Consider the following 17,408-nt stretch of genomic DNA (forward strand, 5'->3'; position numbering starts at 1 on the left):
TAGAGCTTATTTATAGAAAATGCTAAGTAAACCAACTCACACGATTTTAATCAAAATTACTTGCCCTTTCCAAAGAAAAAAAAAAAAAAAGTATCACGCAACATATTTAGTGTCTCTTTGTTTGACATATAAATTACTAATAGCTAGGGGTGTTCAAATCAGGATATCCGAAAAGACGGGTACCCAAATCTTCGGATAATTTGAAAGTCGGCCCATGATCTGACCCAAAAAACTCGGGTATCCGGGTTTCGGATACCCGATTTACTCGGGTCGGGTCATCGGGTACCCAAATTTGGTATGATAGTAATTTGATACCCAAAATGTGAAAAATATTTAACAATTTATTAACCAAACTTCACACAATTAGAACAATTTAAGTACAACTAAGATACAAATAAATAATCAATAATACAAACCAATTGAAATTTACAAAGAATTGGAAGAAATGAAATATTTTTATGGAAATTTTGTGAAAAACTACCTATTATAATCCAGAATTTGCGAGAAACTACCTATTAAAAAAAAATGTTGTAATTGACTACCTAAATTTTTAAAAATGTTGTAATTGACTACCTAAATTTTTAAAAATGTTGTAATTTACTACCTTTACGCCGGATTATGAAGGAGTTTGACCAAAATTCTCCGGCATTGACTTGGTCACGTGACACTTGGTGAAAGAAAAGGGTCATTAAGTGTCACGTGATGGTCACGTGACCAAGTCAACACCGAGAACTTTGATCAAACTCCTTCATAATCCGGCGTAAGGTAGTAAATTACAACATTTTTCGAAAATTAGGTAGTCAATTACAACATTTTTTTAATAGGTAGTTTCTCACAAATTCTGGACTATAATAGGTAGTTTTCACAAAATTTCCTATTTTTATTTACATTTTTTTCATAAAATCCTTGAAAACACTCAAATCTCACATTCACTCCTATTTAACTTACACTCCCTAAATTTCTTATCTTCTCTTTCTATTAACCGCCGTGAAAGAAGACGATGATGGGGAGTGAAACGAAGTCTGATTTGTGAGGGACGAAGAGGCGAAACCAGAGATTGTTGGGACTTAGAAGGGTCGTCAAAAACTATGTCGTGGGTTGAGACGAAATTGTGAGGGGTGGGATTGGGTGTGACGTGACGATCTAGAAGGTTCATGAGGGTGCGATTGATTATGCCGATGCTAGTGACAAAGTTGCGGACGATGTCGGGGACAAAGTTGATCTGACAGATGTGATTTTGACACAAGTTTTGAAGGGTAATGAGAAAGAGAGAGGGAGTTGATGAAGAATACTGGAAGGCTCAAGGTCAAGGCTATGTTTTGTTTGTTTGAGGAAGTGAAAAAAAACCCTAAGAGGCTAAGTTAGTGGGCTGGGCTAAGTTAAGGGAGGGATTTTTTTTTTGTTTATTATCGGGTATCCGAGAAACTTAATTCGCGGCCCATGATGACCCACTACAAAAATATGTCCATATAGAAACGAAATTCTAGCGACGAAATTTTATCCGTTTCTAAATTAGAGACGGAATAAAAAAAATCTGTCTCTAAATTAATTTAGAGACGGAATTTAAAAATCCGTTTTTAAATTAGGGACAGAATTAAAAATTCCGTCGCTAAATTAGCAACGGAATTGAAAATCCGTCTCTAAATTAGAAACAAATTTTTTCTCCGTTGCTAAATTAGCAACAGGTTTTTTTTTCCGTTGCTGAATCTAGCAATGGATTTATTTTCCGTTGCTGAATTTAGCAACGGATTTATTTTCCGTTGCTAAATTTAGAGACGGATTTTTTTTCCCGTTTCTATGTTAGCAACAGATTTTTTTTTTTTTTTTTTTCCGTTGCTAAGTTAGAGACGGAATTTTTTTTTCCGTTGCTAATATGAGCGAAGGATTTTTGATTCCGTCTCTAGATAATTTTTTAAACTAATTATTTGAAATATTACATTAGATACGAATTATGTAAGTTAAATTCAACTCTAAACTTGAAACGGATTTTTAATCCGTCTCTAAACTAGAAACAGATTTTTAAATCCGTCTCTAAATTAGAGACGGATTTGAAAATCCATTTCTACATTAGAGACGGATTTTAAATTCCGTCTCTAAACTAGAGACGGATTTTAAATTCCGTCTCTAATATTTCTTTCATTTATTATCAATTATGTGAGTAAAAGTAAACAAATAATATTTGGTATAGTTGGTACGAGTTTCACTATTTGACATTGAGGTCACGGGTTCGACTCCTACTAACGGCAATATTGCGATTGGAGATTCAAGGAAAGTCGAATCAGGTTGACCGAAGTGAGGTCGACCCAAATAGCAGCTCTTTTTTAGATTCAAAATATTTTTTTCCGTTGCTGAATCTACTGAATCTAGCAACGGATTTTTTTAATCCGTTGCTAAAGCTAGCGACAGATTTATTTTTCCGTTGCTAAATCCAGCGACGGATTTATTTTTTCCGTTGCTAAATCCAGCGACAATTTTTTTTTTTTCCGTTGCTAAGTTCAGCGACGGATTTTTTTTTTTCCGTCTCTAAATTCATTTAGCGACAAGGTTTTTACCAACGGAGTGATTCCGTTGATATATCCGTAGGTAGCTATGTCCAGCGACGGATTTTTAGCAATTAGCAACAGATTTCACCTGTTGCTGAAAGGCCAAATTTTTGTAGTGACCTGACCCGAAAAAAAAGAAAAAAAAGAGAGAAATCACCCATCAGGTATTTTGTAGGTCATCGCGTAGTCGGATCGGTTCAATCGGGTCAGGTTTTTTTTAACACCCCTACTAGTAGCTAAGTACAAAATCATGGGGATTTCGATATAAAACATGAGAATTAAATTATAAAGCTATTCCCTTGTTTGTTAAAATTAATGGAAATTCAAATTCTTGTTATACTAATAAGCAATAAAACAGAAATTACTTATCTCTGATGCGTGAATCAAAACTGACAATAGCTGTGTTGTGGCAAACCACTGACCTAAAAGACGATTCTGTGCTACCTCCTGGTGCAGTAGAAAAGAAGCGGTCTCCCTCCAGGATAAGCACGACACCGAAATTTATGTGCACTCACAAACCCGACTGGAATTCAAATACTTGCCCAGATGCTGAAGAACAGTGCTAAGCATTTTAGGGAAGAGAGAGAGGTACGAATTGCTATGTATTTTGGCTGAAGGAAAACCGCGTATTTAAGGAGAGCAATGGCCAGCACAGAAGAAGGTAATGACCAACATAAATTAAGGAAAACGACTAACAATTATCAAGGGAAACAGTTGTAACAGTTAGCCCTTAATCTCCACGATTAATGGAGAATCCCAACAGTCAAACTGAGTGAATATTGTAACTGATTACAATATTCCAAAACAAGGTGAGCAAAAAAAAGGAAATAAAATTTCTCCAATTTGGGTTGAGGTGATTTTGGGTGAGAGGCGATGGGTTGAGGTGGTTTCGGGTGAGAGGCGGTTGGTTGAGGTGGTTTTGGGTGAACGGTGGTGGGTTAAGGTGTATGGTGGGAACTGGGAAGTGCGTGAGTAAAGGGTGGAGAATTAGAGATGGTTTTAGGTGCACTTTTTTCATTTTTTTTAAAAAATTTTAGCGACCGCCAAAAATGGTCGCTAATCTAAAAATTGCAACCGTCATTAAATCGGTCGCAATTATTTATATTTGCGACCGTTTTCACACACTGTTGTTGAAAATAAGAAAACGGTCGCAATTAAATTTGTGACCGCCAATCAGTCGTAATAATGAAATTTTGTGACCAAGTAAATCACGACCACCTTGTTACGACCGTTGACGGTCGCAATTATTTTCAGCAACTGGTTTTACTCTTTTCAGCGACCGAACGGTCGCAAAAACCTTAATTTTTAATTGTGAAAAAAATAAGAGAGACCCACGCTCGCGCATTGCATTCCCCAAGACCCCAAGTCTCGAGGCCTGAGCCTTACCCGGCTCGGCGCGCGTGTCTGTAGTACAACACCCACCTCCAAGTCACTCAACAAGGTAGTGCTAAGACACTCCAATATATAAACAAGGCAAAACCTCTCCTCCCAACCAATGTGGGACTTTTCCCTTTCATTTGTTTTTCTCTTTCTCTCTCGTTGTTTTTTCCAACTCTCTTGTTTTATATCAAGAACTTCCAACGATTCTAACTGTTAGTCAAGCACGTTAATTATAATGAAAATTACGTGAGGGAAGTTCTTATTCACATAAAAGTCAACTATAATGGATAATATTTGAATCCAAATTCTTGAGCTTAGATTTGAGCACAAATTTTCTTGTGTTAATTTTTTTTGATACAATTAATATCATAAATATTAAATTATACTATAATTTAAGATTATGTGAAAAAAATTATAGATATAAACTTACAAAAATATTAATGATAATGGTGATGTTAATTTTAAAAAATTAACATCGCCATTTATCAAATAGTGGAATATAGAATAAAAATGTTTATTTTGGTTTTGGGCGTGTTCGGTGCTAGCTTTTGAGTAGCTTTTAGGTAGCTTTTAGTGGTTTGACCAAGTCAAATCACTACTTGAAAAAAATGTGAGTGTTTGGCAAAGTAATGGTTAGAGTAGCTTTTAGTGGTGGAGGTAGCTTTTATGAAAAGTTAGAAATATTAGCTTTTGAAATTAGAGGTAGCGAGCTTTTGAGGTAGCTGTTGAAAATTTAATCTATAGTTTTAAAAATAAAATGTTGATTTTTATATGTAACAGCTAGGCAACCGCTACTTTACCGAACCCTCATATCTAAATTATTTATCTTCACAGTACAGCTAACAGCTTGTTGACAGCTAACAGCTACATACACAACTCATAGCTATCTCCACAGTTACAACTACCTTCACAACTATATTTTGCTGAACATACCCTTTATGTTTTAAGTAAGGCAATTTTGATTTTTAACACCTCTAAAAAACGACTTATTTGCTCTTACCACCTACATAAAAAAAATAAAAAAAAATAAAAATTATTTTACCACCACATAAAAAAATAAAAGTTGGCTTTTACCACCTATTACTTCCAACTAACTGATTCTGTCCATAAATTCGTTAGTGGGACCTACCATATACACGTGTCACCATATTATTGGGTAGATTTTTTTAAAAAATTTTTTTAAAAAAACCCAGCTACCACTGGATCGACTACCAGCCCCACCACCGGACCGATTACCATCCCCACCACCGGACCGGCTACCAACCCCATCACCAACTCGCCACACAGCAGCTACCGCCCACCGCACAGCCACAACCATTGCGCAACACACACAATCACCGCACAGCCACCGCACCTACAACGCACTAACCACCGCACCACACAACGAACCACCCATAAAGCCGCCTCCTGCCGAATTTCGATCACTTCTAAAACCCTAGCCACCACCAAATTCCCCACTCTTCTAAACCCTAACCACCACCTAACTTTGACCTCTTCCTTAGCCAACACCAAATTTCGGCCGTCCCTAGCCCCACTCGAAATTCCGACCAGCCAAGGTGAGGTGATTCCGCTGCCGGCTAGTTGACATGGAAGATCGGGGGAGATGAAGAAGAAACATCAAAAAGGTGGGCCCTAGTAACGGATTCATGGACGGAATCTGTTAGCTGGTGGTGAAATCCAATTTTTGGAAATTTTGTTGGTGGTAAAATAAAACCTTTTTTTATGTAGGTGGTAAAAGCAAATAAGTCGTTTTTTTAGAGGTGGTAAAAATTAAAATTTTCCTAAAGTAATATACTTAAGAAAATTCTACGTGGAACATGTATATAATCAGATTTTTGTTTTAAAATTGGAACACTTGATAATTTGAACACTTGAGTTTTGTTTATACTAAATTTCGTTAGATTTGATGTGGGATACAGGCTACGGACCAACTAAATTAAAATAAGGAACATTGAATGTGGAATATAATTGACGGAAAATAAAGAGAGAGGGGTGACACGATATGGTGACGCGAAAAATCCAATGAATATGGGTAAAAACCGCGAATGACAATGAGTCTACTAATAATCCAGTATAATACGGGCATAAAGCCAATGTTACAAGTACAATATGTGATTATGTGTATAATAATTGATAACAATAAAGCATGTATAGAAATAAAGGTAATTAGCTTGTACGTGGTCTTTATGGTATAATGATAACAATAAAGTATGTACAAAAATAAAGGTAATTAGCTTGTATGTGGTCTTTGTAGTATAATCAGGAGGCTCAATTAGGGAAGTAGTATGTCATTTGGGCGGAATACATCTGTGTTACTCTTTGAAGTGAACACCTACTTTTAGTTGGGAATTTTCATTTTCCATAAATACCCTTCATAAAAAGGAGGAGCTATACAAGATAATACTATAAAGATATTCTACAAGGGTAATATAGTAAATTAATAAAAAGGATACAAGATAATTTAATTGAATGATCCTTGCTAGTATTTGGGTAATTCTGGTGTCTGATTCACTCATCATTTGTTAGATGTCATAAGGAATTTAACTTGATTGTCAATCTTGAAGCTTATGCTCTGTTTATTTAGTTTCCTTTAGATTAGGTTTATGCTTATTCTTAGTGATGTTGTGGAGGGGGTTTTATTAATCTAGTGCACTTGACAATTTACTAATCATATCTTGACTGAGAAATGGTTGTGTAGATATGAAAGGTGTAGGTTTCAATTGGTATTAACTTTGCAACTTATGAATTATAAAATAAAGAGAAGGTGTGAACAATTTAGTTAAATTAGTAGATTCATTTGGCTCAACTTTGCAACATCAAGGTATGCTTAAGATGTTAATTATGAAGTATGTTATTGGGGGCTCTTACATGCAATGCCTTTTCTTTTATTTGTGAACAGATTAAACTTTGTAACGGTCTTGATTGTCCAAGCTTGAAGATTGTTGATACTAGTGTGAACTGAAACAACTGTATATTTTGAATAGAGGTGGCCTGGTGATAATGTATAGTCCATTTTTTGTAAAGAGATGTGAAGTGCACGCACTTATTTGTATTACAAGCATTCATACATCATATTTTTGTACTATTAATTACTTCCTCCGTTTCTATTTAGTTGACTCGTTTGATTTAGGCACATATATTAAGGAGAGAGAGTGAGAGAGAATGAAAAAGCAAGTGGGGTAGCTTAAATGCAAGGTAAAAAATTTACCCCAAAAGGAAACGTATCAACTAAAAAAAAACTTTCTAAAAAGGAATGCGTGTCAACTAAAGAGAAACAGAGGTAGTATATTATGAGACAGTGTGAATAAATATTAAATATAAATTCTTTTGTATAAGTATTTTAATTATGTATTTAATTTTGAATCATATATGAATTAGTTGGACAGGGTTCTTTAGTTAATATATAACAATATTAAAGACATTGATACTAAAGAGTCTCTATATAATTTCGTAAACAGATTTTTCAAAACTTATATTTTTTAGAAAAACTATTGGGTTAGCACATGCCCCTCGGGTTGTTGCTTGTTGTGAGATCAATGAAAATTGGAGTTTTTTTTTTTTTTTTTTCAAATTTTGAGCTTCGGAATCTTTGGCAGCAGAGAGGCTGGGCTAACTGCCCGCAAATACCGCTCTTATCGCTATAGCGCATACGCTATTAAGACTTGCCGAGCAGTCATCCGATACGACGGATGACCGACCCCTACAAGAAGAGGAGGCGGGCGCTTAACCCAAAAGGTTAAGGGGTTGCTAGAAACCTCAGTAGTGTTGGTGCTCCCAAGGGTTTGCATTTTTAACCAAACCATTCAACTAGGTTAAAGCGAATGCCAGGAGCGGTATCCATTACCTCGGCAAAGCGATAGATCTCGATAGAGAACCTGGGGAGGAATCTGCTTCGCGAGGGTAGATAGATTCTCACGACTAGGAGGAAGATTGCTACCATGGAGTTAGAAGAAAGGAGCGCCTTAATGTTTCGCGGGAGTAGTTTCCCCATCCTTGTGCTGTAAGCCTACACCCCCCCCCCCCCAAGCATTCCTTTCCCTAAATTAGCAGGTGACCTTCCGCTTTAAAAAAACAACAAAAAGGAACGCGACCCCCTAACCCCACGGGGGAGAGTTTTCCCAAGAAGAAAGTTCGCAAAAACAATAGCTCAGTCAGGTTGAAGAAACCGTAATTAGGGATTCTTGGGGCATGCGAGGTTTGTGGGGATTAGAAGTGGAGTAGACATTGTTAGAAAAATGCAAATTCTAGGTCTCTAATTTGTTCAACAAAATGCTTGGCAAAGCTGCAAAAACAACAATAAGATTCAAGGCTCAGTTGAAAAGCTTAGGGGGAAACCCAGTTATGGCATAAGAAGGCGAAGATTGATCAGAAAAAGGCCAAGTAGCTGCCGGTACTTCCCGGTCGAGGAGCTTTGAGTTCAACTTCCTGTCCCAGTTAAAGAGTTAAAGGAGTCGAAAGGGGCAACGCCAATGAACCGGCATCTAATTGAATGGATTCTTTATAACCTGCTTCGCCTTAACCAACCCATCCTACATGAATCAAGCAAGACAGTGGCTGCCTTTGCTCAATAATTGGGTCAGACCTTGATGCTGCGACTCAGGCATTACTCAATAGAGGGGCAAGGTTTACAAAAATACTGAAACAACCACAATATGCACCACTTCCGATTGAAAAACAAATTCTAGTCATTTACGCAGTTGTCAATGGATTACGTGATCGAATGCCACTAGATAAAATTTTTCAATATGAGAGAACCATTCCAAATAGTACAAAACCAGAATTATTACAATCCCTAAAGGTAAAGGGGGGTTAAACAACGAGAAAAAGAGGGAAATAGATACTCCCACAGATGGTCGATCATTGGTCCCTTCCTAGGAGGGGATTCCCAAGCTACCGACGAAAGTTAGGAAAAGAAGCGGAAAATCAATGAAAATTATTGGCCGCCAGTGGTCACCCAAGCAGATAAGAATGTTGGCTTGTTGCTTATGCTAGGTAGTGGGCATCTACAGTGATAGGATGAAACTTAGTTTTAATTATTGTACTACATTAGTAATAGCTAAAACGTGGATTACCTATCACTCGGAAAGATTTTTGGACCACAATTGTTTAATGTTAAAACATAACTTTTAATTTTTATAAAAAATAAAATTTATGTGGGTATCACGTGCCCTTCGGGTTACAACGGGTCCGCCAGTGGTCACCCAAACAGATAAGAATGTTGCCTTGTTGCTTATGCTAGCTAGTTGCCATGTACAGTGATAGGATGAAACTTAGTTTTCATTATTGTACTACATTAGCAATAGCTAAAACGTGGATTACCTATATATGACTCGGAAAGATTTTTGGACCACAATTATTTAATGTTAAAACCATATTCACAAGAGATTTTTTGTAAATAGACTTTTAATTTTATAAAAATAAAATTTATGGGGGTATATCAGGTGCCCTTCGAGTTACAACGTAAGTTCGCCAGTGGTCACACCCAAGTGTTTGGGAAAATCTCAATTAGGGCATCTAAGAATTTTCTAGGGATTTAGGGGTAATAATAATCAAACTACAAATATCGAATATAATGACCATGAGAAATAATAAAGCAACAAGTAATCAATAAGTAAGGAATAAGACTAGAAAGATAAGTTTAGAGATACAATACTGAGTAAGGACAAGCTTCCTTGTTCAGCGGGGACATAAATCCGTAATTATAAACAAAATAATTAGTTTATATTGAGGTATGTGCGACCGTACATTAATGTTAAAATGTCTGGTTTTGCTATTTATACCTAGGAGCCACTAGGGTTACAAAGATATCGAATATATTTGAACACGGAAGATCTTTCTTGACTTTATCTTGTTTCCCTGTGCAGTAGGTGTATTCTTGGCAAGTAAATAAGAATACTCAGTAGGTGTATCAATATATTTGCCTGATTTGGTGCGTCTCTTGATCATGGATTGCTGCCCTAAATGTATTAGGTTGTTTATTGATACGGCCCAACACCAAGTAAATAAGAATGTTGGCTTATTGCTAATGCTAAGCCATGTAGTGACTTGTACAGTGATAGGATGAAACTTAGTTTTCATTGTACTATATTTGCAATAACAAAAAAGCATATATTTACCTATGTAATCAAAGAATTTTTGGACCACAACTGTGTGATGCTTAAATCATATACAGTACTGAGTATTTCACGTACAAGAGATTTTTTGTAAACAAATTTTATTTTTTTAGGAAATTTTGTGAAAAACTGCCTATTATATATAGTCCAGAATTTGCGAAAAACTATCTATTAAAAAATATGCTGTAATTGATGATATGTCTATTTTATATAGTATTTTACCCCGTTCCTTGGTCATAATTAGTACTCCCTCGCTCCGTCCCTAAATTACATTTCTCTTTGGAAATTTACACGGGAATTAAGGAGGAAAGAATAAGACAAATAACAATAATTAGATAATGCAATGGGAAGTACAAAGATAGATTAGTTATTACTCATGACATGTCATCGATCCTTTGCAAAAAAAAAGGATCAATCACATGCTCCTAATTGAAAATTTTTAACCAATCATATTCATTGTAATTTGGCACAAGGATTATGAGTGAGATTAGGTAAGGATGAGTGAGAAAGCATTAAATATAAAACAGAAAAAGAGAGTTGATTTACAAAAAAACTTACCAAAAATAGAAAGGAGGAATGTAATTTTGGAATACCAAAAATAGAAAGAAGGAATGTAATTTAGGGACGGAGGGAGTAGTGTTTTTGGCTCTTTAGAGCCACTTTTATTACTAATCGGTGTTTTCTAGTGTTTTCTTAGATTTGGTTGACTTTTGTAGGGATTTGCACTTTTGGAGCATTTTCCCGAGATATTATGGAGCAACTACGAGCATTGGAGAAGCACGACCAATGTCTATAGCCCAGGGCCGGTTAGAGCCATCAAACCGGTGATTAAGGGCTCGGTATATGTGATACCGGGGCATTTGGAACGAGTATTCAAGACCCGAAGAGGAAATCCGGATTGGCCCGAAGAATTGAAGCCCAATCTAAGTCCAAAGAGTGGCCCAAGAGTGCCGCCCGCCCAAAGGAGCTCCCGCCCGAAGGCGCGCTCGGCTGGGCGGGGGAAGCAAGGTCGGCGCCCGAACTTGCGCCCGGCCGGGCGCGAGAAACGTACCTGATGAGCAAAAAGGCGCGCCCGATCGGACAGTGCCTCGCCGATCGGGCGCGTGTTATTTTTAGGAGTTAATTATCGTCGTTTAAGTTTACTTTACTTTAGGATTCTTGCTTAATATAAATACTTTTCCGTTAAGCGAGTTTAGTATCTTCTTTTACTCTTTCTTAATTCTTCTCTTAGATTTTCTCTCTCTACTTAGCTTTTAGATTAGTTTCTCTCTCTCATATACTTTGTTCTTAACTCTACTCTTAATTCCAGATTACTTTGGTAACAATTTCTTCTATTTTAATCTCAGTTATTTATTTTAATTCTTTCATCATGTCTTATTTTATTGTTTTGATTTGTTTAGATTTAATTATGTGTTAGTAGTTTTATTTCTAGGGTTTATGGGGATCCATAAATAATATGAAGGGGTAATTTATTGTTGTTGATTATCAATGCTAGATTAATTTCCTATTGATTAATTTAATGCTCTATGACTAGATTAGGCCTGATCTTTTATGCATGAGTTTGACAATATTGATTCGAGATTCGAGAGATGAGAATTGATATTTAGCTCTATTTTCAATAGGAAGGTCAATTTATAAATGGTTAAGTCGAGATTCGAGAGATGAGATTTAATACCTGTAAATTAATTGTGTGATTGTAATACGTAACGAAAGCCCTTTATGATCTGATTAATTTATGCATTGATGATTGATTATTATGTTTTTCCCTGGAATATTATTTATTGGTGAACTTATGCCCTAGATCTTTTATTCATTGTTTTCTCTTTACTCTTAATCTCTGTAGTTTAGTTTCCTTTGATTATAATATATTGGTTACTTTAAAATTTAGATTGCTTTAATTAATTAGGAATAGAAAGACCAGTTTCCCTGTGGATTCGAACCTACTTCCCTATCTTTTATTAGTTAGTGGTTTTAGGAATTACTTTTGATTAGGTGATACGACTTGAGCCTGTCAATTGACTACCTAATTTTTTAAAAATGTTGTACTTTAAGTCGGAATATGAAGTTTAACCAAAATTCTCCGGCATTGACTTGGTCACTTGACCATCACGTGAGACTTAATTAATGACCCCTTTCTTTCCCAAAATTTTCCCCAAAATCCCAATTTAACCAGAACCCTCAATTTCCCCACAAGTACTCATTCGACAAAACCAATGTTCATCTCCTCTCTCTCCTCATTACCACTATTTCAACCACACTTATTTGACAAAAATTGCAGAAGCTATGAACATCAATGGTGAATTGCATGCACAGGGCATTAAAACTTTATCATCAAATAACATGATTTGGTAAGTTTGGACTTTCAACAATCAATTTTCCAAAAATTATCAAAGTTTTCAATCGAAACTATTACAGAAACATAGATTAAAAGAAAAAAAACCTATCTAAATAAGAATATAGAAAAGGAAATTGCCTTAAAGATTGGAGAATGGAGATACGAAGTACAATTAGGGATTCTGGGGGTTAAAAGGGCTGAATTCGACAATGGGTTTCTTGATTTGCTCTGTTTTTTGGCCTGTTGTTGGGCGGCAATGGTGGTTTTATGGCCGTTGGGGTGGTCGGTGTTGATAGTTGTGGTGCGGGTGATGACTGGTGAGTAGTAGCGTTTGGTGGCGATAAGTAGTGATGGGACTGGTGCAATGGATCGGAGGTGCGATTATTGCGGGTAGGGGTGTCCATAATTCGGATAAAAACCGAAATCCAATCCAATCCAAACCGAATTATCAATTCGGATCGGATCCGAACTTTAAATCGGATCGGATCGGATTGAGATTTTTTGAAAATTCGGATTTTCGGATCGGATCGGATTGACCCTATTCGGATCCAATTAAAACCGAACACCGAAATTTAGTTACCAACATTTATATAATGGTCTGCTGTAGTTTATAATTGGGCCTTTAAAATTTAGCCCAAATACAGACTATATAACTAAAAACCCTAAATTTGCCTCTTTCAGTCTTCATTACTCCTCAAGACCTCAACGCCTCCTGACTCCCTCATTCCCTCAACTTATCAAGCGCTCTTTCTTCATCATCTATTCATCTCATGAAAATTTAAATCAAATCATTCCTTATTCTGATCTCACAATCCTAAACCACTTAAGGTAATTTGCTACCCTTCTTCTATTGTTTTTTTATTATTATTATTTTTTTTGTTGAATTTCAACTAAATTTTTTTAATTTATTCGTAATTATACTTGCAGAGTTGCAGTATGTCACGAGTCTCACGCAAAGGGGGGGTTGAACCTAATAATGTTGAAGCTAATAATGCTGAAAGTAATGTTGATGTTTGGAGGAAGTTGAGCAACTTGAAGAAGGTGATTGCTAAATCTTTTTATTTTCTTGTTTTAATTATGTATTAATATTGTTATTGATTTTAATTCTAATTATTATTTGTTCTTTATTTTTTCTCTCAATATCAAGATTTGTGCAAGATATCCATTGCTGAGCCTGAAACAGTTGAGGTTTTAGACGACTAAGCTTCTGCCTTGATTAAAGAATGCTGGTGGGCTGTTTTTCCTGCTGTTTGCTGCTGTTCGTTGCTGATTTTGCTGCTGTTTGCTGCTGATTTTGTTGTTGTTTGCTGCTGTTTTTGCTGCTGTTTGCTGCTACTTTTCTTCTTAAGTTGTTCCTGCTAGCTTTTTTGTTGTAGTGAACTCTTAGTGTTGCTTTTAAGTTGTACTATTTATTTTGAACAATTTAATTAGTCTTGATGTTAAATAATTTATGTTAATCTTGACTACCGTTTTATGTTATCGTATTAGTTTATTAGACGTTATAAATCAACTTAATTTAATTCGGATTTCGGATCGGATCCAAAATAACCGAATTTTAATTCGGATTGGATCGGATTGGATTGGAAGAGTAATTCGGATCGGATCGGATTGAAAAAATGAAAACCGAATTATAATTCGGATCGGATTGGATTTGGCCTAAATCCAAACCGAAAACCGAATGGACACCCCTAATTGCGGGTGTGATGGACTTGACCTTGGCTTTGGAAGAAGACGACATTCGCGCACCTGCAATTCCCAATTTTCGTTATAAACAATTAAACAAACCCTAATTTCATGGGAACGAATTTGGGGGTTCTGGGAAAAAATGGAGAAATTAGGGGTTAGTGGGAAAAATTGTGGGAAAATTTGGGAAAGAAAGAGTCATTAACGATGTGTTTGGATTGAAGAAAATGAAGGGAAAGGAAGGGAAAGGAAGGGAAGAGAAATGGAGAGATGAAGTATCTTTCATTTGGATAGCAAATGAGGAAGGGGGGGAATTGGAGGGGAGAGAAATGAAATGATTAAATTATAGGAAATTGATCCCTCCAACAATGGAGAGATTTGGAAGGAAAACTCACCATTCTTCCCTCCCCTTATTTTCTATCCCCTTTCTTTATCCAAACAAACTGTAATAAGTGTCATGTGAGCATCACGTCACTAAGTCAACGACGGAGAATTTTGGTAAACTTCAAAATCTGGCAATGGGTAGTAAATTACAACCTTTTCCAAAAATTACGTAGTTAATTACAACATTTTTTTTTAATAAATAGTTTCTCACAAATTTTGGAATATAATAGGTAGTTTTTAACAATTTTTTTTTTTTACTAGTAATTTCTTTTTATAAAAAAATTACAGGGGTAGCACTTCACCCCAGGTTACAACATAGGTCCGCTAGTGTTCACCCAACTACCCAAGTAGATAAGAAATTAAGAATGTTTGCTTGTTGCTAATGCTAGCTGAAGGCTAGGTAGCGACATGTACAGTGATAGGATGAAACTTAGTTTTCTTTTTACTACATTTGCAATCACAAAAATGTGCGTGGATATGTATATCCTTTCAAGTCGTTATAATAATTGCAGTAAATTCGATCTGGTTGACCATATGCATAAACGTTGCTGTTTTGTTTTTTTTTTTTTTTTTTTTTTTTTTTGGTTTTGTTTTTTTGGTTTTGTTTTGTTTTTTTGAAAACCTATTTTAAGAACACGAACTACTAACATAATGCAATGCTAGTCAAGGAAAAGGGATGAAAAAATAAATTAAACATCAATCACATATTGCAATAATGGAAGATTGAGGCAATTAATTAATCGTCGCAAATTAAATAGCTCTACTTAGCTCAGCTTTACTAATAATTAGAGGTGTCAAAATTGACCCGTCTCGAAAAATAATCATCCGCTCGAATTACAACCGGCTTGATTTGATCAAAGAAATTCAAAATTTAAACTTGATCTATAAACGATCTGAACTTAATTTAAATATAAATTTGACCTGATCTAGACTTAACCAACAACGATTTGACATGACCTAAAATAAACTCGAAACCGATTTAACCCGACAAGAACTCAAACTCACACTAATTTGACTAACTTCAACTTAACTCGATCCAAATTGCTCCGACAAATACTATATCTAATTCAAACCTGATTTGTACTGTTTTGACCTGACTTGATTTTAAACCAACGTATTTTACAGCAATCTTATATTGACTCGATTCATGTAATTGATTATTTAATTAATCGTTAAGTTTTTTTTTATTATTATTATTATTATTATTTACTACTGAAGTATGACCCGACAACATGTGGCTATCATCTGATCTATATATCTATCATTAGTTCATTAATTATCGGCTAATTTATATAGATATGGTAATGTGTCGACAAATTGTGACTTAAAGATAAAAGCTATACATGACCTACTCTAATAACAAAACTTAGAAATGTTAATGACACGACATGAAAGATAATACATAAAAGACCTAATAGTAACCCAATAATAATGTATTAACTCATTAGTTACTCTAGTTTTAAAATGCCCTTATTTAAATATTTAATTTGATCATCTTGGCCAAAATTTAGACAAACCCATTAAGGTTTTATTAGAATTGACATTCTTATTAATTAAAGTACATTGGGTATGCAAAAAAGTAGAGAGATAAAGTAATTAAAGTACATGGGAAAGTTAAATTTGCAAAGAAAAGTTAAGTTTGCACAAATATTTTTGCAAATGTTAGAGAATTTTGGTAAAAAAATAATATTAATTGTATTTGAAAAAAGCAAATGTGACTAACATTTTGAGTTACTAAAAATGGCAAATTAAAGTGACTATTATTCGGGGACGGAGGGATTAGTTGTTAGGATTATTATGAGAATATTTTGTGATATATCTTGGTTGATTATCACCTTGTTAGTAGTAGTTTATGCCATAATAATAAGCTGTAAGGTAATATAACCTTCTCCACTTCTGCAAAAGATGATGATGATTGCCCTCAAAAAAAAAAAAAAAAAAATGATGATTAAGTGCTCAAATGAAGAGAAATTTCCAAGATAAATTCTTGTTATTAATAAGACATCAATCATACGTTATGTCGTTATTGTTCATCATACAACATTCTTATTATTTATATGATTGATTACATTCGTAGCAATGTAGTTTGGAGCAAGAAAGACGACGCGACACTTGAACTTTAATGAAACTTAGAACGTGGAAGAAATTTTTGGATCTCTTGAAACTATACCTAACCACACCATGCTGTTGTCATCTGTGACGTCAGTAGCATCAATAGCGCCGCATACGATATCTTTCTTAGCTGCAAACACATCGATCGTACTACTAGACGGACAATGAAGATTACGTTAAGGTCAGAGGAAATGTGGATGTGTTTTTGTGATGGGTCGGATGGTAGGAACGTTACTGGGGTTTCGCCGTAAACGCCTTCGGCTAGTTGGGCTACGTATTGAGGGCATTCGGGTTGGTTTGGTTTGGATGCCGCGATTAGGCCACCCACAATACGGAGTTCTGAAAGGGCAGTGCGGATGTAGTAGGATGAGCCTACTTCGAGTGGGTTCCCTTCGATGTCTAGGACGAGGTCGTTGGCGGCTGTCTTTTGCAGCTCCGATGGAAAGGAAAGAGATAAGGAAGATTGTTGCTGAAAATTGGATGATAAGATTAGCCATTTGTATGTTATTTTTTAAGTTTGATGAGAAAAGTTAAAGATTTAGAGGGTAAGGATGCGTTCGTTATTTTAAGCCAGGACATTTTCTATAAGTGCCTCTTTGTTTGGAGCTAAACTTTAGACAGAACTAACAACTAAGTGGCAGTTTTGGACACGTGATTGAAAGGATAAAAGGGTAAATTTTAATGTAAAATATATTATTTATTTATTTATTTATTTATTTTTTACTGCACCAATAAAACTATCGTTATACATACCCTATTAGATTGAATGGAACTAAATTGAATTGGATTGAACTAACTTAATAACAATCTAATATCATATAACTAATATATAAAGCTAAACTTTTAGCCAGGTCACGA

The 17,408-nt window shown here is 35.4% G+C and overlaps 1 long non-coding RNA gene across 1 annotated transcript; it reads left to right on the forward strand.

Moving 5' to 3' along the window:
* The first annotated feature begins 13,021 nt into the window (after positions 1 to 13,021).
* LOC145639700 (uncharacterized) lies at positions 13,022 to 13,850 on the forward strand. The gene is made up of 3 exons (XR_014114930.1): positions 13,022 to 13,199; positions 13,299 to 13,412; positions 13,519 to 13,850. It is a non-coding gene; the product is annotated as an uncharacterized LOC145639700 (long non-coding RNA).
* The last annotated feature ends 3,558 nt before the right edge of the window (positions 13,851 to 17,408 follow it).

This window comes from Chenopodium album, chromosome 1 (genome assembly GCF_948465745.1).
Source record: "Chenopodium album chromosome 1, dcCheAlbu1.1, whole genome shotgun sequence".
Taxonomy (NCBI): Eukaryota; Viridiplantae; Streptophyta; class Magnoliopsida; order Caryophyllales; family Amaranthaceae; genus Chenopodium; species Chenopodium album.